At 45.5% G+C, this 27,719-nt stretch overlaps 7 non-coding genes across 7 annotated transcripts; 3 read left to right on the top strand and 4 right to left on the bottom strand.

Annotated features, from left to right (window-relative positions):
* The first annotated feature begins 5,272 nt into the window (after nucleotides 1-5,272).
* Nucleotides 5,273-5,344, top strand: trnag-ucc (transfer RNA glycine (anticodon UCC)). Its single transcript has one exon. It is a non-coding gene; the product is annotated as a tRNA-Gly (tRNA).
* Nucleotides 5,345-6,191: 847 nt separating this feature from the next.
* On the bottom strand, nucleotides 6,192-6,333 carry LOC148635735 (U4 spliceosomal RNA). Its single transcript, XR_015932884.1, has one exon. It is a non-coding gene; the product is annotated as a U4 spliceosomal RNA (small nuclear RNA).
* Nucleotides 6,334-6,563: 230 nt separating this feature from the next.
* Nucleotides 6,564-6,680, bottom strand: LOC148635734 (U5 spliceosomal RNA). Its single transcript, XR_015932882.1, has one exon. It is a non-coding gene; the product is annotated as a U5 spliceosomal RNA (small nuclear RNA).
* A 6,251-nt stretch (nucleotides 6,681-12,931) lies between these two features.
* Nucleotides 12,932-13,005, bottom strand: trnan-auu (transfer RNA asparagine (anticodon AUU)). The gene has a single exon. It is a non-coding gene; the product is annotated as a tRNA-Asn (tRNA).
* A 1,170-nt stretch (nucleotides 13,006-14,175) lies between these two features.
* trnar-ucg (transfer RNA arginine (anticodon UCG)) lies at nucleotides 14,176-14,248 on the top strand. The gene has a single exon. It is a non-coding gene; the product is annotated as a tRNA-Arg (tRNA).
* Nucleotides 14,249-15,805: 1,557 nt separating this feature from the next.
* Nucleotides 15,806-15,887, bottom strand: trnas-uga (transfer RNA serine (anticodon UGA)). Its single transcript has one exon. It is a non-coding gene; the product is annotated as a tRNA-Ser (tRNA).
* An 11,487-nt stretch (nucleotides 15,888-27,374) lies between these two features.
* On the top strand, nucleotides 27,375-27,447 carry trnar-acg (transfer RNA arginine (anticodon ACG)). Its single transcript has one exon. It is a non-coding gene; the product is annotated as a tRNA-Arg (tRNA).
* The last annotated feature ends 272 nt before the right edge of the window (nucleotides 27,448-27,719 follow it).

The raw sequence follows: 27,719 nt of genomic DNA, 5'->3' as shown, positions 1-27,719 counted from the left end.
AGTATTCATTTCCTGTCTTTAACGTGACTTGTTTTTCTTAAAATGGATGCAACTTGCAAAACATGAAATACAAGCCTTGCTAATCAGCGCTAGCGGCTGGCAAAAAAAAGGAGTCAGCTATTTTTTTTTTCTTTAACCTTAACCCTGCTAACGGAGAAGAGTTAAACGACCGAGTCTATGCAGCTTAAACGGTGCGCAAGTCGGGTTCTTAGCTGAAAGGGTGGTAAATCACGCTCACCCCAGTCCTTAATCTTTTAAAGAGGATACAAAATTGAACGTAGTCGCCACATCACATACATCCTGTTAAATGATAAAAAGGTAACATCTATCCTCGCTCCAGAGTAAATCTCACGTTGAGGGCATCTTTTTTTTCACTTTACCGTGAGTCGGGCTCGGCTGCACAGAGGAAAGAGCAGAGCAATGAGGTCACAGGGACAGGGGAGTCACATGCTGGCGGTTTGAATACGCGGAAGATCACTGAGGGATCCACAGTATGTGGACCCTCCTTCGCCATCAGTCCACACTCCGGACTCTGAATCCTGCCATCCGAGTTAAGATCTCGGCGGAACCTGAGGCGCAGTTCCTTCTTAAAACGTAATCTGGTGAGCATTTCTAGAATCGCACTTGTATAGATGCAGCCTTTAATGTGTTGCTAGGTTAAAATTGATGACTTCTTGTATTTCAGTAGGCAACTGCCCTCTTGATTTTGGATTTAATTTCTTTATTACAGGGGCGCTTTTATGAAGCCAAGGGACCAGGGAGCTGCCCCAGTACTGGGATGGCCAGTTCGAAATCATAGAAACTATTGTCAATTCCAGTCCCATGTCAGTGCGAGCAGGGATTTTGACATCTTGTTTTGCTATGTTCTGCACCAACAGGCAGGTGGCTCGGCCATTCCGTTCCAGTCTGGGGGTACAACAGACTGCTAGGTTCAGTCTGATAAACTGAGCTGATGGTTGGAAGAAAACCATCTCAGCGTCCATTCTCTGTCCCTTCTTTAGGACAAGGCGTACCGGAAACCCTGCTGTTGACGCAGGAACGATCAGGTCCGATTCGTTTACTACCTGGCAGGCCTGAGGAATCGTCTGACCTGACCGAATGTTCTCGGGGTCACCGCTTAGAGAGTGGGCATCTGGGTCCACCCGTTTCCACAGCACACTGTTTACTGTGTCCAGCTGGGCGCCCAGTCGAACCAATAGGTCTGCACCAATGCAGACCGAATGGGTCAGCTGAGGTGCTACCTGGAAGTAGTGAGCAAACTTCCTTTTTCCGATGGAGATGGAAGCTACACAGCTTCCTTTGCTCCAAATGGACCTATGAGGTGGGGGTGCCCACCACAGAACCTGTGACTGCGTCACCAGGGTCACCTGACAGCTTCGCGACAGGTCCTCGAACAGACCTTCACTGATTATGGACTTCTCAGAGCTGAGGCTAAGAATTACATCATCAACCTGCACTTCTGCCACCTGGACCCCCTCCCACCACCATGGGGTGGTAGTCCTGGACCCCCTGAGGTACCAGGGTGCACAGAAAGGACTCCCATTCATTACCGGACAGGGAGATCCACTCTTCTTCAGGGATGAAAAGGGGGTGTGCTTTACCTGGCGGGTCAAGCAGCTGCTCGGAGCACTGCTCCTGTAGTTGGGAGACCGTGGGAGTGCTGGCCTGGGCAGGACTTCCCTGTAGTTTTGGAAAGCAAGAAGAGACATTTATTCTCGTCCAGAGGAACCAGGAGGAACCTCCAACTCAGCTATAGTGTTCAGTGGGCACTGTGTGATCACAGCATAACCACTGAATCCCCCTTTTTGCTGTGCAACAGGCTTAGGGTTTTTGACCTGAGCCCACAATTTTCCACGCTGGCAGTCCACCAGAGGCTCCAGCCTGTCAAGCAGGTCTTGGCCAATGAGTAGTGGCTCTGTTTTTAACCTAGAGATGTAAACAGGATGCACCACGTTCATTGGCCCGAACCTAAGTGCCACCCACACTCGGTGTGTGATCCTGGCATGATCCTGGGTATAGCTGGAAATATCTATTTTACACGGTTCTACCTTAAGTCTGATGCCTTTTCCTTTCGCTACTCGTTTGAGCTCGCTGAGTAGATCGGCTGACATCAAACTAATTTCAGCCCCAGTGTCAATCAGTGCTTCTCTATCTAAGACGTTTTCAAGAGAAACCTTGATATAAATACGCCTTGCTTTGCCTTTCTGGCTGAGATTCCCTAAGAATTGTTGGAAGCCTGCCTTTTCTTTGACTTCAGGGGCGGGGTCAGCGCCCAACTCAGAGTCACAGCCTTCTTCCAGGCAGGAACCCTCCCACCCAATCAGATAGACTGAGGGAGGGGCTTGGGACGGATCCCCGCCTCCTCCAGTGAGAAGGGGCGTGGTCCCCCTAAGCTCATTCACACTTCTGGCATTCGGTGCGGAAGGTTTACCCTGTCCTGATCTCTCAGGCAGGGCTTGTTCAAGCCTGGCCAGGCGGGCTGCAGTCGACTCCCTTCGTCCAGTCTTATGATAGACTCTGCCTGAGCCCTTGCCTTCCCCGTAGCGCTCACGGCGGCTCTGACGCTTAGTGCGGTCCTGCCTGCCTATTTTGCGCCGGGGCTTAGCGAGCTCAGGAACCTCAGCTGCCTCGAGCTGAGGCGAGTCGTCAACCCTGCTGGCTTTAGTGGCGAACACGGCCGTTTTAGCAGGTTTTCGCTCTGAGGAAGCAGAGACTTCAGCTCCCCAGGCTTTTTGAGCCAACCTTCTAATGTCAGCCATTTTCATCGCTTTTGCATCAGTGTGCATCACAATCATTTTCCTGACTGAGGGATGCAGATTAGCAATGAATAAACCTTTGAAATTCACGTTCTCTTCGCAACCCTCTTCATTCCGCCCTGCAAAATAAGTGCGCCTAAGCCTCTGATAATAGTCGCGAGGGGCTTCAGCTTTTTCGTGCTTAATATGGTGCACAGCAGCCACGGCAGCTATGGGATCGATAAAAGCCGAAAATTCTCCGATCATTGCCTGACACAGCTCCTCAAAGCTATTACAGACCTCCGGTCCTTGTCTAGACATCCACTCGTGGACCGCTCGGCTGGTAGTTTTCCTTACTTACATAGCCTTTTCCTGTTCGGACGCTTCGGGCATAAACTGCAAAGTATATCTCAGCTCATCGATGTAGGTCTCCACATTATTCCCTGACACTGACGGGTCAAACCTTTCTACATCTTTGGCTAACTGCCTCAGGGAGTGGAGGTTAATTTTTACGGTTTCTCCGCGGGCAGGGAGACGGCCGTGATCAGGAGCAGGGGGTCTATGCCTGAATTGACTCGCCCTTGCGTTTCGCGCAGGACTCAGCGATCTCCCCCATGCCGATCCGACCACAGACCCTGGCCGGGAGAAACCTCCTCCCGGCGCGCTGGGTGAGCGCTCCGGGCTGCTAGGTGGGCTGGCATGCAAGTGGGATCTAGTCTATTTTGCTTCCAGTACGGCAGCATCTGACTCCTTTTGCCTTTCCTGGCTGAGCTCATTTAAACTCACAATTTCTTTTTCTTTTTCTTTCGAGCTCGCTTCCAGGTCTCTCCTAGCTACCTCAGCCGCAGTTTCTCTAGCAGACAAGTCATCTAATTTACCTAAAACTTCCCTGAGTCTGTCTTCACTTTCCTCACTTTTCACTCTCTTTTCTCTGATTATATCCAACAACTCGACTCGCTCCGCCTTATATCTTTCTAGCGTTCCCTGAAGCTTTTGAAACTTTGTCAGCTCGGACAAAGACAGTTCCAGCTGTTTAGCTAGATTTAAGGTGAAACTCGATAGGACCAGAACTGCGTTCACAGACACTCCTGTGTTAAGCTGGTTCGCTACCTTAGCTACTAAATCTACTTGCAGCTTCTCAATATCATCAAAGTTCAACTTTTCGATACCACTCCAGTAACCAGGATTGTCGTCGCTAGAAATAGTACTTATAAGCGACTCCACTTCAGACATTTTAGCAGCCATTGTCATTACGTCAGAGAAACTTTAAGAGTATTACTTTTTTTTTTCTTTTTCCAAAATACAGTATGGAATCTAGACACCCGAGCAGATGGATTTCCAATCAGCACACGTTACACTAAACGCTAGAAAACAGGGGGATTTCTTTACGCAGTTATCAGCACACCCGGTATTCGCGTATAGAAGCCGCGGATTCTCATTTCATTCTAAACTCGCCCACCCAGGGACGCCATTAAATGTAATGGTTTGATGGGTTTACTGAGACAATTATTAATTGTAGCAGTAATCACAAGGTTGTTTGTTGGGGCTTTTAGAAAATCAATCGTCAGAACAACTAACAACGCACACACAGAGGTTCAATACACTAGATACATTTATTAATATAAATTGTGCACCAAACATATACTAGTCTGCCTGGATACGAGTGGCAGACCTTACTGTGAGGGTTATCAATATACAAGGTATATAATCCCGAAGAGATGCAAACACAAAGAGATACACAACAGAGAATATATGTCAATATAAATCGTTCGGTTACCAAATCGCTAATCAGTGTTATTACCCACTGTTACTCTAAACTCGGAAGTAAATACATTACTCATGAATTAAATTGATAACAACTTGTGTTGAGGTACAATTAAATTCTCGAGACGCAATGTAGAACATGGGGTTTACTTATCCACTGTGTATGGATTTGGAATTTCCCGGCATGAACACCAAACCAGCTGACAGGCTCTGTTGCAGCCTCTGTTCCAGCGGTTGTCCAATGGGTGTTGTCCCGGCGTCCTCTGGCTACCGGCCAACCAGTCAAGGTGCAGCTCGGAGTAGGACGGGCGGAGGAATCTGACTGCGGCGCGCAGGGCAGTCGTTGCTCCGAGGGGATCTACCAGCAGTCCGGCTGGCTGATAGAAAGTCTCTATGCACAGAGTGTGACCGCGAGTCCTCACAAGTCACTCTTGTGCCTGGGAAGAAGCTGGTTCGTTCCCGGTCCAGCACTGCTTCTGAATAAGCTATTCAGGTTGTCGACGAGGGTCCAACTGTAGGGTCCAACTGTCCAACACAAACACAATCTGTGGCGTTTAGCGTGACATAGTCTTGCAGGCATCGTGCTGTCTCACTGCAATACTATACCGCTGGAGGAAACAGTCCATCTGGCCATGAAACTCATTTGAACGTCTAGCTACAGCAACTAACAATATCATGATTTATTCAGGATGTGTGGAATCAGCACGTCCCGGAGACAGCTTCCGAAATTGTGAGCATTCTCTGGTGGTGTCCTGCAGGGCGCCTGTGGGCGTGCGTTGGTGGTATAGTGGTGAGCATAGCTGCCTTCCAAGCAGTTGACCCGCGTTCGATTCCCGGCCAACGCAGTGGCGATTGGTTTCAAATGCTGTCATGAGCCTTGGATTGTGACTAGCAAAGTGAAGCCTTTTGAAAGAGCTAAAGCACTGCAAAACGGAATTGAAGGAGAATCTTACAGGGGATTCTGAGCAGTGTCTGCATACACGCAGTCCGATACGGGTGCTGAAAGCTTGAGCTACTCTCAATATCATGCTGCCTTTCCCCGGAGTAAATCTGTTACATTGAAAGAATGCTTCTGGCAGGTTCAAAAAGGGCCCCTTGTTAATTGGAGAAATCAATGATTTCGAATGAATTCTGTATGCGTTAAAAGACAGCTATACACAGAAAACATGCAGGACACTGCTCATGATGTTTCCCGAGCCGAAACACAGTGCGTTTTTCCAAGCCATCTGACAAAGCCCGCCCACTGAAAACTGCAGCAGATCGTGTAAAGACGTTCAACTTTGTAACTACTGCACGCACAGGAAGCAGAATAAATTCCTCTTTTCAAACTGTCAAATGTTTGCTTTGCGAACGCTGCAGGACATCGCACAATCTCTTTTGAATGGGGACAAACGATTTCTTATGGGGCGCAGTAAATACAGACGTTTAAAAAGCTCCACTCATGCCGACAATGCAGCATGAAGAAGCGCAACCTAACATTTGACAGACAAAAGCCGGGCGCCGCTACGAGCAATATGAAATCAAACTGACAGCACACGGCGTTTCGCGCTGACTCAAAAGTGATCTCGACAGACGCTGTTCTCTGCATAACGCTGAAAGAGCTAAAGAGCGTTTCTGTTGAGACGTAACAAGCTCGTTTCTTTCTACCATGATGTCACCATGACCAAATCTGTCTTTAAACACCTTGCTCAGTCTCTGACGAGACTGTCAAAAATTGCTTTCGCCGATTGTATTGCAAACCGGCGGAAGCGGGGTATTGGGAAAAGTTTTCAACTAGCAATAATCGCGCCTCAGCTAAACCTCACAGGCTACGATACTGCCACTGCGCAAAGCTGACGGTTGCCAGGCAACCGCGGGGATCTTATGGAAATCGTTATCAATCGTCTCATGGCATGTCGTTGCTGTAACGCTTCATATTTGCGGCCGGACACTTCCCGCCCCCCAAAGAAAAGAGCGCCAATCAGACAGGCGGAGACCGAGGACTCGCAGAGCAGACGGCCACAGTCGCCGTAATAAGAGCGATTGTGAGTGGTTTTGTTTTCTCTCTTTGACCAGCCCAGCTGTGCCCCACCCGAAGGCAGGGAAGCACAAAAATTGTATGGAACTCATTCATGCTCCTCTCCATGGAAATCTTTAGTAAAAGGCAAAAGATTTGTACGAGATGAAGAGAAACCAGAGTGCGTGGCTGGACAGCTGCAGGAGCCCAGGCTGCCTTCAAGGCCTCTGCCCTGCCGGTCGTGGTTGGCAATGCACCTGGCCTTACAAACGAGCCAGTGGGGCCCGTTCAGCTCCGGGCTCATCGCCTGCGGCTCTCGGCTTACCTGGCAGGGGAGATACCTTGATCAGCCTGTAGTTGGAGTAGTTGGATTGTTTTCTTGTTTTGTGGAAGCAGTGTTTGTTTTGCAGTTTGAGATGGCAACCTTTGGATCCCGCAAGAATGCTGTACGTTTTGAGCTTTTGGATGACCTCTTCATGGATCGTATGCAGTTCAGCAGAAAAGTGTTACAGAAGGAACTTGGCTTTGAACCTCGGCACTTGGATTTCATCTTCGCTCTCCCAGGTCAGAAAGCATTTGAGGTTGTTTTTGCTACCTATTCTCCGTTTGAACAATGTGTGGATGTGTTTGAGGCAAAAAGAGGGAAAGTTCCTGCCCTTGAGAAGATCAACTTGCAGCCTCTGACACAGAGAGAGAGGAAAACGGTGCATGTTGTTATGTTCTCGGAACTGGCAAAGACGGAGGACATTCACACCTGGCTTAAGCAGTACTGCACCGTCCACCATGGAACTGAGGTTAGAGATGTTGACGGTATAAAAACAGGAGCAAGGAAATTCGAGGTTCGCTTGCTACCGGACAATGTCAATGGAGGCTTAAGGCACCTGCCCTCTACAATCCAGCTGGGCGCCTGCAATGGCTATGTTTTTTATGTGGGACAACCAAAGGTGTGTCGGCGCTGTGGTGCTGTGGGACACCTGGCATCGTCCTGCACTGTGAAATGCTGCAAGACCTGTGGCAAACAGGGACATTTAGCCTTTGACTGTTCAATGCTGCCAAAGTGCAATTTATGTGGCTCGGAAGGACACGTTTTTAAGAACTGCCCTCACACCTACGCCAATAAACTCAAAATGAGAAAGGATGAGGCAGTGCTTGTTTCAGCCAAACCGGCCCGAAAAGCCAAAGCAAACAACAAGTCAAACAAAGAACCCTTGTTGGACAAAGAGTCTCAGCCTCCAGCCAGGATCAGTCCTGCTGTGGCTCCGGGGCCGGTGGAAGAGAAATCCACTACGCCCCCACAACCGCAGACTGCACCAGACAAGCACGAGGGTTTGAAAACCCCCGAGAACAGCGAGGACCCCTCCCCCACTCCTGCTCCTCAGAACGAGGGCCAGTGTGGGGCCCCCAGGTGGAGCGGGTCCAGCGACGATACCCAGGATTCAGCGGAGCTGCTTTTCTCAGACTCTGCAAGTGCTACAGATGCCCTCCTCTCCTCCATCCAGTCCATCACGGAGGATCTGCAACAGCTGGTTGGTGAGGGGGAAGAGGAGACTGGTGCATCGGCTCCACCCCTTTCCCCTCAGTGCTCCCAGGAGCTGGACTTGAGGAAAAGGAAAAATGACTCTGTTTTCTCCCCGAGCGAGGAGGAAGGAGAGCATGGCGATGGGGACAGCTGGAACCCCTCCACCCCTCCTTCTACCCCCTTCCTTGAAATGGACTCCGTGAATGCTTTTACTGCTGCCACCCTGATGAAGGCTCATTCAGAGGATGGCTGGCAGGAAATTGGTAAGAAGAAAAAGAAAAAGAAGAAGGTAACTGGTGAGACCGAAGAGAAATGTGTTTTGTAAAGACTGGTTCCACTTTCTTATGTAATATGGCTCTAAACATAATTTTTCTTAACACCAGAGGTATCAATGACAGAGTTAAATGCCAGTGTGTCTTTGATTACCTCCAGCAGAGAGAGGGAGATGTGTTGATGTTGCAGGAGTGTGCTTTAGCCTATCAAGAGAGGTATAAAAGCTTTGAAGATAGGTGGGATAAAGGGCCTTCTGTTTGGTCAGGGGACAATAACAACAGAGCCTCTGGCGTGGCCATTCTTTTCAAAGGATGGGCTTTCAAATTGAAAAGTATTCAGAGGGTCATAGATGGCAGGTTGCTGTGTGTGAATGTGGAATGGGGCACCGTTAACCTGCGGCTAATCAATGTGTATTGTCCTACTGACGTGGGAGGAAGGGTGGAGCTACTCAAGGCACTCTCTCCCCTATTGTTAAGTAACACAGACGTGATAGTGGGAGGGGATTTTAATTGTATCTTAGAGCACACAGACAGGCAGTCTAGCTCTCCGATAAAATTGGATTCCAGCTCACTGGCCCTGCAAAACTTAGTTCAAGACTTTAAACTCTCAGACACATATAGATGTATATATCCCACAACAGCAGGATATACATGGTCAGGGAGGAATAGCAGCTCCAGAATTGACTATTGCTTTGTCTCAGAGAGAGTGAAAGCTGTTGGGGTCACTCTTCAGCCTGTCTTCTTCTCAGATCATCAGGCTTTAGGGTGTAGAGTGGAACTCCAGGGCGGGACTGTCTTTGGCCCAGGCCTCTGGAAACTCAACACAAAGCTGCTAGAGAACGAGGGGGTAGTATCCCGCTACAAGGAGAAACTATCACAGTGGCTGTCCTTGCAGTGTCTGTACGGGTCAGTAGGAGAGTGGTGGGAGGAGGTGAAGATGAGGACAAAGGCCTTTTTCATGGCTGAGGGAAGGAAGGCTGCTGCCAGACGGAGAGGAGTGCTAGCCAGGAAACAGAGGCAGCTGCAGCGTCTCTACACGATGCTGCACAGTGGCTTCGATGTGCTCGAGGATATCACCCTTTTAAAAAAGGATATCCGGAGCATAGCCGTTGAAAGTAGTCGAGGAGTGCTGTTAAGAAGCAGAGTGCAGTTCTTGGAAGAAAATAAGAAGTGTACTCGCTTCTTTTTCAGGAAAGTGGTAGGCTCCAAGTCTGTCATGGAAAGTGTAGTTGATGAGGAGGGACGAGAGAGAACAGAGCCGAGTGCTATCCTCTCCTGCACCGAGGCCTTCTACTCAAGACTGTGCAGCTCTACAGAGTTAAAGGATGAAGAAATTCATTTTTTTACCTCAAAGCTAGAAAACGTTTTGAGTGAAGAAGATAGGGAAGTACTTGAGAGGGATTTGACAGTAGAAGAGCTGAGACAGGCTATGGAGAGCTTACAGAAGGGGAAAACTCCGGGTGCTGACGGGCTCCCTAAAGAATTTTATTGCACCTTTTGGGATCTGCTTCAGGATCCGCTACAGCTCCTATTCGAGGAAAGCTATAAGACAGAATTGCTGCCTGACTCCTTAAGAGAAGGCACTATCTCTCTCTTGTTTAAGAAAGGAGCAAAGAATGACATAAAGAACTGGAGACCCCTCAGCCTGTTAGGCGTGGACACTAAGATCCTGTCCAAAGCCCTTTTCCTGCGCCTACAAAATGTAGTGGCCTCACTGGTAGGGAAAGAACAGACTTGTGGGATAGCAGGACGCCTGATGAGCGACAACCTGGCCTTGTTGAGGGATGTCTGTCTGTACTCTGAGGATCGCTCCCTCCCTCTGTGCATTTTAGGTGTAGACCTAGAAAAGGCCTTTGACCTCCTAAACCGGCAGTACTTTACATCGGTACTTGAGCACATGAAGTTTGGCCCCATCATGAGAAAGTGGATTAACCTGCTGTACACAGGTAGCAACAGCAGAGTAATGGTTAATGGCAATAGATCACGCCCCTTTGAAGTCTGTTCAGGGGTGAGGCAGGGCTGCCCATTATCCCCCTTGTTATTCGTTTTGGCTATGGAGCCCTTAGCCTGTGCCTTGCGCCAGGATCAGGCCATTAATGGGATACCAGTGCCTGGAAGTGGGGGAGGAGAGGTAAAGACATCTCTATACATGGATGACGTCACCCTACTCCTCTCTGACAATGCCTCAATTAGCAGAGCTCTGCAGTGCTGTGATCGGTTCTCTTTGGCTTCCTCTGCAAAAATTAACACATCTAAGAGTGAGATTTTTTATCAGAACTGGAGGGAGCCAAAAGAAGGACATGATCTCAGGCTGCAAGAGAAGATAATTAATTTACAGGTGCCATTCCCCGGCATTGTGGCCATTGTCGGTGCTCACACGCGATAAGATAAGGCGGAGGAGAGCGGGGCATGCCCAGCGCCAGACATTCAAGGAGGGGGCAGTGTGAGGTGAGGTGAGGTGAGGTGAGGTGCGACACGCCGGAGCCCCGACGCAGCTAATGCAGAGCAACTGTTGGACTGGCATCGAAAGGACGTGTGCGCACGGAGCGAGCCTTCCCTGCGGCGGAGCGCGGGAACTTTCTCCCACCTCCCGCTGCAGGAGTTGTGTGCGCTGCAGCGGTGCCGAGAGAAAAGCACAGAAGGCAGCAGGCTCTGGAGAGCAGGTAAGAGACGGAGCCTTGTGGGCAGGTGAGCAGGCCCGTTTTTTGGAAATTGCTGAAAAGGTTTGTTCGGTGTGTGGCAGGCGCACGTCGCGAGCTTGCGTGGCGATCTGCCGGTCTGGAGTTATGCAAATGAGGCCGAATTGCATCCCGGGACATGCTGCGAATGCGCAATGCCGACTGCAGATGTGTAGGAAACGGCGCGCTCGTTTTCTCGTTTTGCCCACACTTTTGAGTGTTAGTGTGGCGTGTGAGTGTGCGAAAGAGTGGGCCCAGCAGGAGGCGGTGGCGTGCGGGGCGAGGAGGTGGCCTAGGCTGCGCAATTTGTGCTGTGGGTGCGGGCCTCTTGCAACTTGGTTTATTTGGTTTATTTATGGTTCGCATAAATAAAACCGGAAAAGAGGAATTTATTCTGCTTCCTGTGCGTGCAGTAGTTACAAAGTTGAACGTCTTTACACGATCTGCTGCAGTTTTCAGTGGGCGGGCTTTGTCAGATGGCTTTTAAAAACGCACTGTGTTTCGGCTCGGGAAACATCATGAGAAGTGTCCTGCATGTTTTCAGTGTATAGCTGTCTTTTAACGCATACAGAATTCATTCAAAATCATTGATTTCTCCAATTAACAAGGGTCCCTTAAAGGATGAGTCAAAGTAACGTCTAATCGGATTAGTTTCCTTTGAGCTGGTTCAGAGTTTGCTCAAGAGTTTACCTTTCACAGATGCGCAAAGAAGAATGTTGGGGGTGCATGCTTCAAGGCGCCTTACAGCTGTAGGGAGTGATTTGAGACGATTCGTGGCGTGTGCTCGTTCCCATATACCGTACGCCCCGGGGTGCAGTGCCAGGATGACGTACAATACTGCTTGGGCACGTAACGGCATTATATGCAAGTGCGGGACGTGAGGGTTTTCGTTTGTTCTTTTTGTTTTGCTCTGCTTTGCTTTGTTCCGTGGTCAAGAGGCGTAAGGTAAGTTGTAATCCAGGGAGTACACTGGTGGCAAACAGTCCAAGGTGAGAGGTGAGGTCCAAAGTCGAAAAGGCAGAAGGGGAGTCCAATATCCAGAATAAAAGAAGTAATGGAAAAAACGCCAGGTAGAGCTCTCAAGGAGTAGACTCAATACCAGCGGGAAGCAGGTAAAGATGGTAAAAATAGCACTGCGTACCGCACGGTGGAGTGTGTGCAGGTGGGTTAACTCGTGCGGCGGCGTTTGTTAATAATCACCCGCTGCTGGTGCTGATTAGATTGCTTAAGAGTTGGTCTTAACTGCCTGGCGGTCATGACAAGCTCCTCTTTAAGCTGTGGTTTAGTTTTGCATTCATGTGTTTCTAGAGCAGTTATTTATGGGGGTGGGTGGGTCTTTCACAGAGGCTCAGGACAAATCCCCTGCATGAAAGTCTACTGTGTGCGTTCAAACAGTCACAGGTCAAGAGCCAGGCAGGAGGACAATGGACAGAAGAAGCAACAAACTAAAAATAAAAGAACGAATATGAAAAAGCCACCATCTTTTTCTTTTTGACATTTTCCGACTTTCATGCAAGCCAGGACAAAGTTGCTCGTAGCTACTTGTGGATTCAAATACTCTATCGAGTGCTTTGATGAGTTTTTGCAATTTGATTGTCGTCCTGTCAGCCTGTTTCTGTTTTTTTTTTTCAATCTAGGGATGGAAAGTATGAGGGAAATGATGGAGCAATCAATAACCGCTCCGGAAAAATGGCAGAAAGAAATGGTCCGTCACTAAGGACATTTGTGAAGCAGAGGAGTGACATCACCACAAAGGCGACACATTCTGCTGATGGTTTTGGTGAATAATGATTGAGGCGCGTTAAGAGAAAGGTAGCTGTGTCAGCATGCGTAGGCTGCAAAGGATCAAGCAAAGGTTTGCTCCATGCTGAAAAGAGAAGAAAAGAAGCACAACGTTTCGACTGTGGAGCCTTCTGCGCCATTTTCTTTAGCGGTGATGATGTTTACATTGGAAAAACTGAGACATGCGTCCCTGGGTGGGCTTGAACCACCAACCTTCCGGTTAATAGCCGAATGCGCTAACCGATTGCACCACAGAGACTGACGGCCGCTTGAGCTCCCTACATTTGCAGGTTTATGGTCAAAGAAAACAATCACTTGCACTTCTTGCAGCCGGCAATCTTTTTCCACTGACAACCAAGAAATGGATTTCATCTTTCACAAGCTGTATGGATTTCTTCAAAAACAAGTTATTCCAGAAAGGAAATGAATTCTTGCATTAAACTGAACCAAGCTGTACATGTTTGTCTGAAATGAGACATTCGGCACAACAAGACACGGAGAGAGGCACCGCTGGTATTCAGACCCAGGATCGCCTGCTTACTAGGCAGGCACTTTAAGCCACTAGGGAACAGCGCCAGCAGAGCACCGCCCTTTTACAGACACTTGGACACATCTGTGTTCGGTGTGCACTTAACCTGCTCTCTGAGCCCGTTGCCTCCGTCCCATTTAATAGCAGAACTGACGCCAAGAGAAATGATGAGAAATGGCATTTATCGGGCACTTTTCATGTCCAAGGAGCTCAATGCCCTTGACACCTCCCATTCTTTGGCGACACCATTTTTTCTTTTAATTTCTATACTTATTGATAGAATAAAAACGATATGTCATGTACTGTAAGGGAAATGTCTCTTTTCATGGGGAAAGCTAGCACCAGCAAATGTTGTGTTTAGAAGAAGTGATTTAACATGACACGTGACCTAATTTACCGGAGCAAAAGCTCACCCAGCAAGCCCTGCTTTACTTCTACAGGAGAGAAGTACTGTAGAGTCTGCAAGATGTTCAGCTGGGTAGCTACGTCAGCATGCCTCGGCTGCAAAGGAACAAGTAATAGGTTTATTGCATGCTGAAAAGAGAAGAACGGAAACACAGTGTTTCGGCTGTGAGGTCTTCTCACACCTGAAGAAGCCTCACACCTGTAAAAGGCTCCATGGTTTTCTTTCTTCTCTTTTCAACATGGAATACACCTATTGTCTGCAAGATGTGACAATTTCATGGTGTTTTGGAAGAAAACCTTTTTTCTTTGAATTCAAAATCAATCGGAATTTCAGCACGACACATCAACACTTTTTCTTTTTTAAGGAGATGATATTTTAAACCTGATAAAAATAGTAGGAAACACAAGTTTCTTGCTGTGAAAATTTAGATGGGGAAGTGTACTACTAGTAGCAGTGTAGAGCTCTCTGTGGTGGAGTGCAAGCACATGTTCTATGGGCCAGTGGCGTAATGGATAATGCATCTGACTTCGGATCAGAAGATTGTAGGTTCGAATCCTGCTTGGCTCGTGTGGCTTTTAAACCTCTCAGGTTCCTCGGTAACAGGTTGCTGTCATGTATATGAACTATAGAAAAGCATTTGCCACAACCCGTAAATTAGCACGCAAGTGCGGGCTAGTTAACACAGAACTGTATGGAGATCATCTCCAGCTCCGAGCTCAATTGCAATGAAAAAACATGCAGAACAGAACTGGAGAGCAGCTGAATTTGTGCTCGGTAGGGTGGGGAGGACTCAGCATTGCTATTGTTCTAATTGGCATAAACTGCAGGGAATCTGAATCAGAACATGTCAGTTAGTTCGATCATTGCGTCAATATGTAGGCCACGTTAATATAGAATTATTAGTTTGTCTGTCTCGTCTTTGTATATAGCTGAATGTCCCTGACAATTTCATGTTAGTTTTTAAGAACGACATTGGTGCTAATATATACATATATAGCATATAAGGAACACGTAAAAGTTTAGTCCATGCTGAAAAGATAAGAAAACCGCCACAACGTTTCATCTTGGAATAAATCTTTACTTGTTGTTTTGCAGCCTACCCATTCTGACCTAACTCCTCCCTTGAAATTCCCTAACAGATAAGGGTACGTAACGGCTCATGCGATGCTCAGTTGCAATTTGTCCCAAAACAAACAAGAACAGCAGCTGAGGGTTTGAGTTTGAACATGCACTGTATTAAAGCAGCTTTTATTTCCATTGATAAATGCTAGATATTCCTACAGAGATTCTCCAGGTGTGTAAGCGATTCCTGTTTCTGTTTCTATTTCTGTTTCATATATATAAACAGTATATATATATATGTTACATGTGTCTCTGCAATAGTATAAATGTGTTATACACTATCAGGGGCTGCTTTTTTGTGCACCTCATCTACAACAAGGGATTTTTTTTCATTTATGTTTGTGGACCTTCACCATTTGAGGAAGTGAGTTAGATAAGAAAGTTACAGGTATGGTGAGCAATGACTGACAAAGGCACGTACTGCGTATTCCTTACAGAAGTGTAAGCAATTTGTTCTAAAAAACACCGGCTAAAGTCCAACATCGTTAGCAATCTTATTACTTAAACAGAATTAACATCAATAAACTGTAAGGTGCTGGTACATGCGAGTAGATTTGATCTTCTATTAAACAAAAATGCAATTACAGCTCTAAAAGGTCAACCTAGACTTCTGTAACAGATCAGTTCAGATCATCGCTGTTCCTCTGACCTTGTGAGTCTTTGGAATTTTAAAATTGTATTTTGCTTGCCTTTCATGTGGTCTGTGTACAAGTCACTGTGGCGTATGCGGTCCTACACAGCCTTGCTATAGATGTGACGAGCCTCCGCTATGTTGCAATGGAGAACAGGTTCAGTAGGGAGCTGCCGAGAAAATTCAGCTGGAAAGCTCGTTGCAGAAAAGCATCGGTATCTGTGTCCAGCTGCAAAGCGTCCTTCGTGGGTGCTGAAGAATCGATTTCACAGGCTGCGGGTCCAGACGATTTAGAGTGTTAAAGGTCCCAGCGAAAACGAAACGGCGCTGGTCCTTTTACACGCACGCACGCAACCAAATGCAAAGGACGCCGTAGTCGGCAGGATTTGAACCTGCGCGGGGAGACCCCAACGGATTTCAAGTCCGTCACCTTAACCACTCGGCCACGACTACAGCGAGCGCCACGGCCGCTGCCTTCTTGCTACAATCGAACAGGGAGTGCGAGGCGGCGGCGGCGGCGGAGGCAACTTTTTTCAAGTTCGCTCTCCGTTTAAGAAACCTTTTACGCCATACGTGCAAGCACACACACACACACCTCAGAGGACTTAAGGGTGGCTTCAAGTTGGAATGATAAAGTCTCCCCGTTCGGACATGAAAACAGAACGTTCTTAGACAGAAAGCAATCAACAACGGAGACATGTGGACGACGATTTTAGTCACTGCACTTTGAATAGCATTTTTACTCCAGTTACAGGAGATGCACCAATGGCCCTTGACCTACGCTCTTACCAATGCCTTGAACATTCAAACAAAACAGCCCTAAAGTCCTGCGGTTTAATATAACGCTGTTACGTGTCGAGGCAGTATTTGACTCCGTCCTACCGTTGAGACACGGGGCGTACAGATGCAGCTATTCAAAACAAGCGGGCGATACCACATTATTTTGCGGTGCGCTTTACGCAGTCTACCACGAGTTACCGTAAATTCTCCTATAAAACCGCAATTAAAATAATAGTATCCGGAATTTCTGCAAGGTGGAGCTAATAAAGCTCAACCTCTCATGTTTGAGCTGTCGCCATCAAAGTCTTTAACGAAGATATTACTAATAGTATTAATAATGAATGACCTTGGACAAGCTGTAAACTCAAAGTAGTGCCCTGGTCCACATTCTTTTTTTCATTGACCGTCTTTGTAAAAGTAACACCACAGCATTTCGCAATCACGCATTTGTTTCCAATCATGCAAAGTACAGTAATTTTTGAGAATCTCCGATTCACCATGCCTTTCACATGCTCATAAAAGAGATTGATTTAGGAACATAAACATATTACTGTATGCAAACTGTACTGTATACAGTATGTATATGTACATGTATATTTAATGTCTTTACTGTGCCCGTTTAAGCATTGAATATTTATATGGAATTTTACCACTGAAGGGAAATCTTAGTACCTGAGCATAAAAAGAATAGGAGCATACTGTAACACGTGTGAAGGCCATAAACGATATTAATTTTGGAACTTAAACATACAGTATATGGCTGGTCTCGGTACTTTAAAGAAAACATACACACCAGTATTCCATTTCTCCCTAAACATTTTAAGCATCGAAGTCTTTAACTAACGTGATACTGGAGTCAACAAGCTCCGGTACAAGAATTTGATTAAAAGGGAATATAATATGGAATCGCGTATTTAAAGAAATTAATAACGATATAATTATACTCATGTACCGCAACACAAGAATTGTTACATAATGTTTCGTAGGGCTTTTTCGACACTGTTTGTGTGACCTTGCTGGTGGTGCTGTGGGTTAGCTTCCTGACTCCTACATCACATGTTGTGTGTTTGAATCCTGCTGGAGCCGTTACTTTTTTTTTTTAATAAACATTTTTTAAAAAAAATACAATGTTTCCCTGGCTCAGAGATTAAATAAAACTTCACTCGCACCAAACAAATTTATATTTCTAATTATCATAACATGATCAAATTTAAGTCATTTTAATAACAATGAATAGTCACCTAGGCGTTACAATATAAACATTTATATTGATTTAAAACCCATAAATAAAGCTGATACTGTTTAGACTTTTAATTATTTAAAACTGTATTACAGCAGCACAATGCACAATGCAACGTAATAATAATAATAATAATAATAATAATCATAATAATAATAATCATAATAATAATTGCTTACATTTATATAGCGCTTTTCTGGACACTCCACTCAAAGTGCTTTACAGGCAATGGGGACTCCCCACCAATGTGCAGCATCCACACATAAATCGCTATCTTTGTCTTCCGTGTAATAATGTTCACCTCTCTGTCCAGCAATTTAACAATAGTAATAATAATGAACTTTATTGTATATGGCGCCTTAAAAGCTGGCTCCTCAAAGCGCTTTACAGGATAAAAACAATAACAACAATACTGTTAGGCTGGGCAAACGATTTTTTTTTAAAGAAATACAAAATGAGATATAATGATGTGTTCCGGCTTAGACATTAATGAAGAGCATAACACGTGGGTGGCCAGCGGGAGTGCTGGCTGTGACGGATTAAACCGGTTTCACAGGTATTTTCACAGTAGAAGGGGACCAGATTTCCAGCGAAAGACACCTTCCCCCCTCAAAAACCAAGGAAGTACAGTACTTACTAGTTAAGAAAGCCAGGCTCCTCAACGAAATCGCTTTAACATGCTAATGCGATGGTGTTACAGTCCGGGCGTGGCAAGCTTCTAATGTCAACCCGACTATGGCGAATGGAACCCTTCTTTTATTGGAAGAAAATGAACATATTCTAGTCCTAAATGAATTAATAGCAAACATGGTTTACATAAAAGACATTTTTCCAAGAAAGTTTAGCCTTTGTCACTAATGAAACCACTAAATAAAGACATAAATAAAGAAATCCCCTGGAGCAACATTCACAGGTTAGACAGGAGGTTCAGCTGGACGCTGAGACTACTGCGCTGTGGACACACCTGATCCCAGATGCCGATTCCCTCTGCTGTGACCCAGGGAACCTGCAGTCAGGTAACATTATTTCTCACAACTACCAGGTAGTGAGTGAGATTGACCTGATTGTTCCTGCCTCAACGGCAGGGTTGCCAATACACCCAGTCCCCCAGAAGGGACAGGGAATGAAAGCCGAGCCGGTTTTCTTACAGCCACCAGCTCAGTTTGTCAGTCTGAGTCTGACCAACAGTGGTTCAGCACCAACCACTGGAGCTGGATGGGCAAGCCACCTGACTGTTAGTGCAGAACATGGAAAAGGGGGGTGTCAGAATCCCCGCCTGCACTGACATGGGCCTGGTGGGTGATGGTGAGTTCAAAGACAGTGAACTAGCTATCCCAGTGCTGGGGCAGCTCCCTGAACCCCTAGAGAGGGAAGGGGGGAGCGAGCAGGTGTCCTACACCCACGCCCAGCGAACGATTGTAAACATGCCGATAGAGGGATTCCTCAATCAGGAAGTGTGCAGGGTGGACCTGAACAGTGAGAATGGAGTAACAATCCCAGATCCCTCAGGTGCTCCAGATGACCACTAAGCCAAGGGTCAGGCATGCTCCACCGCTGCACCACCCCCTGCAGGGTTCCTAGAGCACAGGCATGAACAAATCGAAAAAGCAGATGTCCTGGAAATGGAGGAGCAGCATCAGCAGCTGCGTCAGATCTCCTCAGATTTCCAGGATGTTGGTGCCCAAGATGCCACATGGCATACTGAGAAAGAGACCATGTACATGCTGCGCCAACTTAGAAAGGCAACAGTCACTCAGAAGGAGATGACTGGGATCAGCCACCCGAAAAGACTTTTGGGAGGACTGATTGCTGCCGCCACTGTTGTGTGTTTGCTATTTCTGATAGGTTTGCGTGCTACTGGCCCCAAGGAGGCCATAGTACAGCATGGTAACTTGACACTGTACGGTCTGGAACCAGACAACATAAGACCAAACTTGAGGTCGTGGATGCCTTCAGGTGCCACACTATTGAATTGGATAGAAATCCAAGAAACAGTAAGCCCTCAGGAGGTACAGGTAGTTAGTTTGCTTTAATGGAACAAACCTCCAAACCACCCTGGCAGGTGCCCAACACAGGTGTCATGGTTCATCAGGGGGGCTGGGAACAGGAACCGGTGTTATTGTAACACTGCTGCTGGGAAGCTGGATCATGGCTGACAATGTACTCTGAATGCAGTACTCTTACATCAAGATGTACTCCGGGTAGCACAAATGAGTCAAAGTTAGCATTTCAAAAGAAAGGAAGTTACTTCTTCCCCAAATATCTGCCTACAGAGGTATCAGATACTGACAGTGAACTTCCTGATTTGTAATGCCTAGACTGAGATGATGTCTCCTACCGTGTTTATACATACTCCAGATGTTTTTCATCCTGTTTGTTCCCAATGCTGGTTCCGGTATGAATTCTCGAGGAGAAATGTGGACATTTAAGGTTAATGTTCTAATGACAGGGGACATCACTTAACTCTGTTTTGTTTTGAAGGCAACAACGTCTCAGGACCTCGTGACCTTCAAAAAGGGGGGATATGTAGAGGCAATGCTTGTTAATAAGACAGAAATAAGTGTTGCTGTGCTTTCCCAAATGAGGCCCCATCTCTCTCTTCATCTCTGTGGTGCAGCCACAGAGAAACTATTCATGCAGGCTGATTTAAAGATGTTTTCTTTTGATAAGGGACAGCTCCCAAATGGGGATGCACTTAGCTAAGCCTGGCTATCATGATCAATGGTCATCCATTGGCGCCTATCTGTCTAGGGAGTGCCAGATGGACATCTGGATTGCATTCCTAGGTGTCAGGAGTAAGTGACTCATATCTCACCTTGATCAACCAGTCAGGGACTGGTAGGGCAATGTAACCCATGTGGGACTCTGATGCCCATTAAACTTTCAGCCAATGACAAGCCAAAGTTCCTCCAGGTAAAAACAGGCAACAGAGAGCCTGGAGAACTTGAACTTGAACTTGAACTTTATTGCCATATGTAACCGGTACTGGTACAATGGAATTCTTACTTACAGAAAGTCTCTCGATTGTAAAACAAGTGTAAAAAACAAAACAAAGTGCAACCAGTGCATCAAGACAATGTACAAACAAACAATAGACAATGTGCAGGAGAACTAGTAGGACTATTCCAGTAGGAGAATTCTAAGGAGAATTCCAGGGGTGCAAGACAATTCCATGGCAGGACGGCCCAGGAGCAGAAATGTACCAATTTAATTCCTAAGAGTTATGTACTTGTTTTGAGTATCCAATGTAGAAGTTATAACCAAGTTCATTTACAAAACGGTCTAAATGAATGATATACTGAACATATGTCCTCTTGATATATGTAACTCTTTGTAACTGACTGAATATATACCTTTTGTATTCTGATAAACCTCTTGATAAGATCTGTTTGGTTTACATGCATATTCTATGTATTAATAAATGTATCCTCGTGTATTAGTACCTATGTGTGTGCGTTGTTTGAGTTATATCGCATGGTTGGATTCTAAGGCCATCCAAAGAATCATTTTATGATTTACTGCTACAATTAATAATTGTCCCAGTTAATGCCCAAACCCTACAGAACTGGTGCCTTCAGAGAGCACGCAACAATCTATACAAGTACGATTCTAGAAATGCTGACCAGATTACGTTTTAAGAAGGAACTGTGCCTCAGGTTCCGCCGAGATCTTAACTCGGATGGCAGGATTCAGAGCCCGGAGTGTGGACTGATGGCGCACGGAGGGTCCACATACTGTGGATCCCGCAGTGATCTTCCGCGTGTTCAAACCGCCAGCGTGTGACTCCCCTGTCCCCGTGACCTCATTACTCTGCTCTCGCCTCTGTGCAGCCGAGCCCGACTCATGGTAAAGTGGAAAAAAATATGCCCTCAACGTGAGATTTACTCTGGAGCGAGGATAGATTTTACCTTTTTATCGTTGAACAGGATGTATGTGATGTGGCAACTAGGTTCAATTTTGATTCCTGCGGCGATTCCTGTGTCTACCACTAATGTAAGAGCTATTTCAAGTGTGGTGTGGTGCGGCTTTTCAAATGCTCAACAGGATGACTTCGCATGCACGCGTGCTTTCATGCAGTCGTTTGTGAAACCATGTCTGCTTACGTGCAAACGGGCGTGGTTTCATGTATGCAAAAAACTTTCCTGGGCTTTTCTGAAGCACATAAAATTATTTGGAGATATACATTTGTCTTGTTTTCCTCTTAGGCTCTAGAATTGATAACTTTTTTTTCATTTTTGGCCTTTTTCTTCGTTTTCCAGAAAGTGGTTGCAAGCCCAATATCATGCGAAGAAACATCAGGATTCGGGGATCAGTCAATGGATTTTGTTCAAAGTTGGATTGTTGCTCTCTGTGGACCAAGAGATGTTGTTCTATAATGTTTTTTTTTTCAAATTTAAAAATATCATTTTTTCATGGAGCTTTGAAGGGGATGGATTCACCTTATGATCATTTCTGAAACTGGCAAATGAGTGTCTGCTACAATATGATTGCTACATATCTGCATTTGTTGGTTTTTAAGGAGTAAGAGTGCAAGGGGTTTAAACCTGCGATCCAGTGTGTTGAAGTATTTCACAACACTACCCCTAGCACATCTGGAAATAAATCCTCATAATGATTATTGCCCTGGGGATGTACCAAAAAATCAGTGAGCATATATATATATATATCACTGTGTTGAAGCTAGAGACACAGAATAACTGCAAACACATCCTAAATACAGTGTTCCTGCACCTTTGACCTCATCCAGAATGTATCGTTTTTTTAAAGGGATTGCTGTCAGAATGCACAACTGAATCCCAAACAGAATCTCTAGTCAAATATGATCATTTGTGAAACAGGCAAATGAGTCTCTCAGGTGCCCATTGCTCATTTTCAGACACATTTATGCAATACTTTCACCATGCGTTGAGCAATAGGGATTAAAGATACCAGAGGTAAGGTTTAAAAGTGATTCTGAGGTGCAACACATCAGCGATACAGCTAGGCATCTGAAATGCGGGGTTTGAGAGCCCTTCAGGGAACACCGTACCCTAAAGGTACCAGAAGTCCACTTGTATAAGCATTAAGTCACTGTCACCCCTGTTACAATGTGATTGCTACATATCTTCATTTCTTTGGTTTTGAAAGGAGTAAGAGTGCAGGGGGTCTAAATCTGCGATCCAGTGTGTTGAAGTATTTCACAACACTACCTCTAGCCCGTCTGGAAATAAATCCTCATTCTGATTGTTGCCCTGGGCATGTACCAATAAATCACTGAGCATATATATATATAGCACTGTGTTGAAGCTAGAGACCTGTATGTAATAATATGATGCTAAAATGTTATTTTCAGATATATTAATGTAATAAATGATTGCTTATGCTTTATAAACAAATCTAATTAAAATAAAAGCTTATGTTTTGTATTTATCTTGTACCATAGAACATGATTTTCTTTGTATTTCAATCCCACAAAGTGTCCAAATGACGCACTACATGATATAAGGAAGATTATCACATGCATATCGGTATTATCTTTCTTACGAAAATGCATTCCTTTCATTACCTTTTACTTTTTAAAATGAACTCAAATTGTGTATAATGTAATAATTTAAGTAGAATAGATTCTAATAATATAATGATCCAGTGTGTTGCACTACTTCAATGCTTCACTGCTCTATGCCATCTGGAAATAAATCCTCAGACTGCTTACTGCCCTGGGCATGTACCAATAAATTACAGGAGCACATCTATATATCACTGCGTTGAAGCAGGGGACACACAATCACTGCAAACACATCCTAAATACAGTGTTCCAGCACCTTTGACCTCATCCAGAACGTATCATTTCTTGAAAGGGATTGCTGTCCGAATGCACATCTGAATCCCAAACAGAATCTCTAGTAAAATACGATCATTTGTGAAACAGGTAAATGACTGTCTCAGGGGCCCATTCCTCATTTTCAAGACACATGTATGCAGTACGTACACCATGAATTGAGCAATAGGGATTAAAGACACCACAGGTAAGGTTAGAAGTCATTCTGACTATATTCTAAAATATTGGACTCATATTCTTATGATGGCAGACATGATCCTGCGTGTAAAACCGGGGTTAATGGACATTATATGACTGTCAATTCTGTTTTGTTTTGGAGACTCTTGGCTGCCTATGTGGTACAGTGCAGCGTGAAGGAAACATTTTCCAAAACTGTGTCAGCTCAAAAGTTGTAAGAGAACCTCTCCAGCTGCTTTAACTCTCTTCATTTTTGTCATTTAATTGTCTGTCGGCACTATGTGGCAGTGTTGCATGACAACCCATCTCACCACGGAAAGGGACCTAACAGCTTTGGTAAGAGAGGAGAAATTGACCTGGCCCGTACAGGGCTCGAACCCACAACCTTGGCGTCACTAGCACCACACTCTAACCCACTGAGCTAACCGGCCTCACGACAGTGGTCCTCTCTGTGCTGCAAAAAATCGAACTCAGGGAATTTCTTTTGTCCTCCTTTGAATAGAAAGCTGTGTAATTCAGTGTATGGGCTTTCTCATGCAGTTTTTATGGTTCTTGTAACCCAAATCCTACACTGGCCTGAAGTGCCCCCCCATTTCACAGCATTTTTCAGCTGATTTAAAATGTACCTAAAGGAGGAGCATTATTGAAGACCATCAATTACCAAGAGCTTTTGTCAAAGGTTTTGGTGGTCATTTTTAATGACCACAGAGCGCTGTGACCTCGGTTTTACATCTCATCCAAAGGACGGCACCCTTTTACAACACAGCGTCTCCGTCACTATGCTGGGGCATTGGGACCCGCACAGACCTCAGGGTGAGGGCCCCCCGCCGGCACTGTTACGTCCCAGTGTGTGTTCTGTGTGTTTTTCTGTTATGTCCACACTGCTGACCCTTGATTGTTCTCCCTTCCCCATTGGCCAACCATCACACCACTGTTTCAATATGATGTCATCATTAATTAGCCTTCAGCCAATCAGAACACATTTTATTCACTATATAACATGGAGGCTTTCAGAAAGAAAAGGCCTTTCGTTTGACTTCGGTCCCGTTCGGTTTTGGTTTTCGCTTCGCTTCGCTTCGCTTCTTGTTATTGCTTTGGCTTCGTTTGTTGGTTTGTTTTGCTTTGTGTTTGTGTATTTTCGTATAGCTTCGGCTTTGTTGTTTTGTTGGTTTTACGTTAGTTTCTTTGTACTTTCGTTTGTTTGTGTGTTCATCCTTGATTTGTCTTTACCTTGCCCAAGTGTTACATGTTCAACTTATGTGTTCTTTTGTACCCTGTCCTGTTGATAACTCTTGTTTTTCCTTATTTGTATTCCTGGTTCACTTGTGTTTTTGTGTGAACTTTTGTATATAAGGTTAGTTTAGGTTGTTGGGTACACTTACACACTTAGTTAATTTTGTATTAGTACACTAGTTTAGTACGGGTGAGTGCCATTTGTCTTGTATGGTTTTGGGTAGTCAGTGCAGGTTAACTAGGGTGTTGAAGACGCAGAAGACCGTGTGTTTCTGGTTTTCTTTTGTAGTCAGATTAGCTTTCCCTCACTGTCCTAGCCAGCTCCATTTTGTTTGTTATTTTCTTTTCTTTGGCACCACTCTAGTTCCTTACCCTTATCACGCTTCCTAGTCCCTCACCAAAACCCATCTGCTTCCAAAAGACTTATCCTAAATGTTACACCCCTTTTCCCCTAGACACTTGGGGTTGTAACATTATTGGGGGCTCGTCCGGGATATCAAATTCCCGTCCTAAGGATTTTTTTTTGTGTTGCAGAATTTTGGTGTTGGTACAGGATTTTGATTTGTGGATTGTGTTTTGGCAAGGTACTGTAGTTATGGCTACTTTTGATTTGCGAAAGTTTGTGGAGGAACCTTCCTTTGAGCAGCTGGATAAGTGTAGGAAGGACGAATTGCTCCAAATTGCTGATTACTTCCAGATTCAGGTTTCGACGCAAGTTCTTAAAAGGGACGTCAAGAGAGCTGTGATGGATAGGTTGGTAGAGTTAGAGGTCATTGCATTAACGAGCAGGTACGCCGGTTCTCCTGGGGCTGGTGCTAAACCTGCTATGGTGGTGGAAGAACAGGACGAGGTGCAGGGGGTGGCTGAAGACTTAGTGGAGGCTGAGGTCAAGGCCACCTTGCCTCCCTTTGAACCGTTCTCTCCGGTCTCCGCCGGGTCAAAAAGCGACACTCGCCTGAAAGTTCATTTGGCCCGCTTGCACATGGAGGCGCAGGAAAAAGCCCAAGTGCGCCAGGCAGAATTTGAATTGCGCCTTGCAATTCGTAAGATGGAGATCGAGGCGGAGAAAGAGGTTAAGCTCCGACAGCTTGAGCTAGAAGCACGAAAGAATGCTCCTGCTGTGCAGCCAACCCACTCCGAGGCCTCTAGCATGTCTCCTTTGCAAGATCCACTCTCTACCACCTTTGATGTAAGTAAGCACATTGCTTTAGTTCCTCTGTTTAGGGAGACGGAAGTTGATTCGTACTTTGGTGCATTCGAGCGAATTGCCACATCACTTCGTTGGCCTAAGGAGGTTTGGTCACTGCTTTTGCAGTGTAGATTAGTGGGCAAAGCTCAGGAAGTTTGTTCTACACTTTCTTTAGAAGAAAGTTTGAATTACAATACTGTGAAAGCTGCTATCTTACGGGCTTATGAATTGGTTCCTGAGGCTTATAGACAACGCTTCAGAAATCATCGTAAAGTGTCAGACCAGACATTTGTTGAATTTGCTAGAGAGAAGGGCACTCTCTTTGATAAATGGGTTGTAGCCAGTAAAGTGAGTGACTTTAACTCATTGCGTGAGTTAATGCTCTTAGAGGAATTTAAGAACTGTTTGCCTGAACGCATTGTTGTGTATTTGAATGAGCAAAAAGTAACTACTTTATCGCAAGTCGCTGTTTTGGCAGATGAGTTCGTGCTCACTCATAAGAATGTTTTCATGTCTGTGCGTGCGGAGAAGACTTTGTCTACTCTAAGTTCCCAGTCTCAGTCTCCCCCAGTAAAAACTAGTTCCTCACGTCTTAAAGAGGAGCGTGAATGTTTTTATTGTCACAAGAGAGGTCATATAATTGCAGATTGTTTGGCCCTAAAACATAAGCAGCAGCAACAGCAACATCCTAAGAGTGCTGGGTTTGTTAAGACTGTTTCCCGTTCTGCTATTCCTTTGTCTCGTGAAAACAGTCTCCCTGACCCTAGTTATGATTAGTTATTTTTTTTCACTTTACCGTGAATCGGGCTCGGCTGCACAGAGGAGAGAGGACAGGTGACAGGGGAGTCACACGCTGGCGGTTTGAATACGCGGAAGATCACTGAGGGATCCACAGTATATGGACCCTCCGTGCGCCATCAGTCCACACTCCGGACTCTGAATCCTGCCATCCGAGTTAAGATCTCGGCAGAACCTGAGGCGCAGTTCCTTCTTAAAACGTAATCTGGTGAGCATTTCTAGAATCGTACTTGTATAGATGCAGCCTTTAATGTGTTGCTAGGTTAAAATTGATGACTTCTTGTATTTCAGTAGGCAACTGCCCTCTTGATTTCAGATTGAATTTCTTTATTACAGGGGCGCTTTTATGAAGACAGAGTCATGTTCAGGTACTTTGCTTGATGGAGGAAGCTCATTTCGGACTCTGTGATCTGCTCACCTGGAAAGGTCTGCTGTACTACTATAAGAGAGAAGTAGAGTCTGGAGGAAGGGACAATTTTATGATGCTTTGGAAGATAATGTTTTTTTTTTTCTTTGAAATCGAAATGAATCAGAATATCAGTGCAAAAGACAAACTCTTGGTTTGGTTTAAAGAGATATGGTTTTAAAACAGACAAAATGTAGAAAACAGGTGTTTCTCACTTTTGGAAAAGAATGGACCGGGGGTAATATTTTACTAGTTGCAGTGCTGATCTCACTGGGTTACAGTCCTGCAGTATCACACCAGGGCCAGTGGCGCAATGGATAACGCGTCTGACTACGGATCAGGAGATTGCAGGTTCGACTCCTGCCTGGCTCGGGTTGTTTTTAAAAGCATCGGGCTACTCCCTAAGCAGTCTGTGCTACTTACTGCATTGTAATCGTACCCAGTAAGAGATTTCCTTCATGTAAATGAACTGCACCTGACAGCATTAGAAAAACACCTGGGCTCAGTACGGTGCTGAGAGCTCAGCGTTGCTGTTGTTCTAATTAGCACGCACTGCATCGGCTATGAGCCCGAACTTTTCAAATATTCCGATCAGTTAGTCAACACGTAGTCCACATGAACGGTAGAAATATTCTCGTCTGTCT

Source organism: Lepisosteus platostomus, unplaced genomic scaffold (assembly GCF_059453375.1).
Source record: "Lepisosteus platostomus isolate fLepPlt1 unplaced genomic scaffold, fLepPlt1.hap1 Scaffold_228_H1, whole genome shotgun sequence".
Taxonomy (NCBI): domain Eukaryota; kingdom Metazoa; phylum Chordata; class Actinopteri; order Semionotiformes; family Lepisosteidae; genus Lepisosteus; species Lepisosteus platostomus.
The sequence above is the reverse complement of the archived record's forward strand: the minus strand, read 5'-3'. Positions and strand labels throughout refer to the sequence as shown.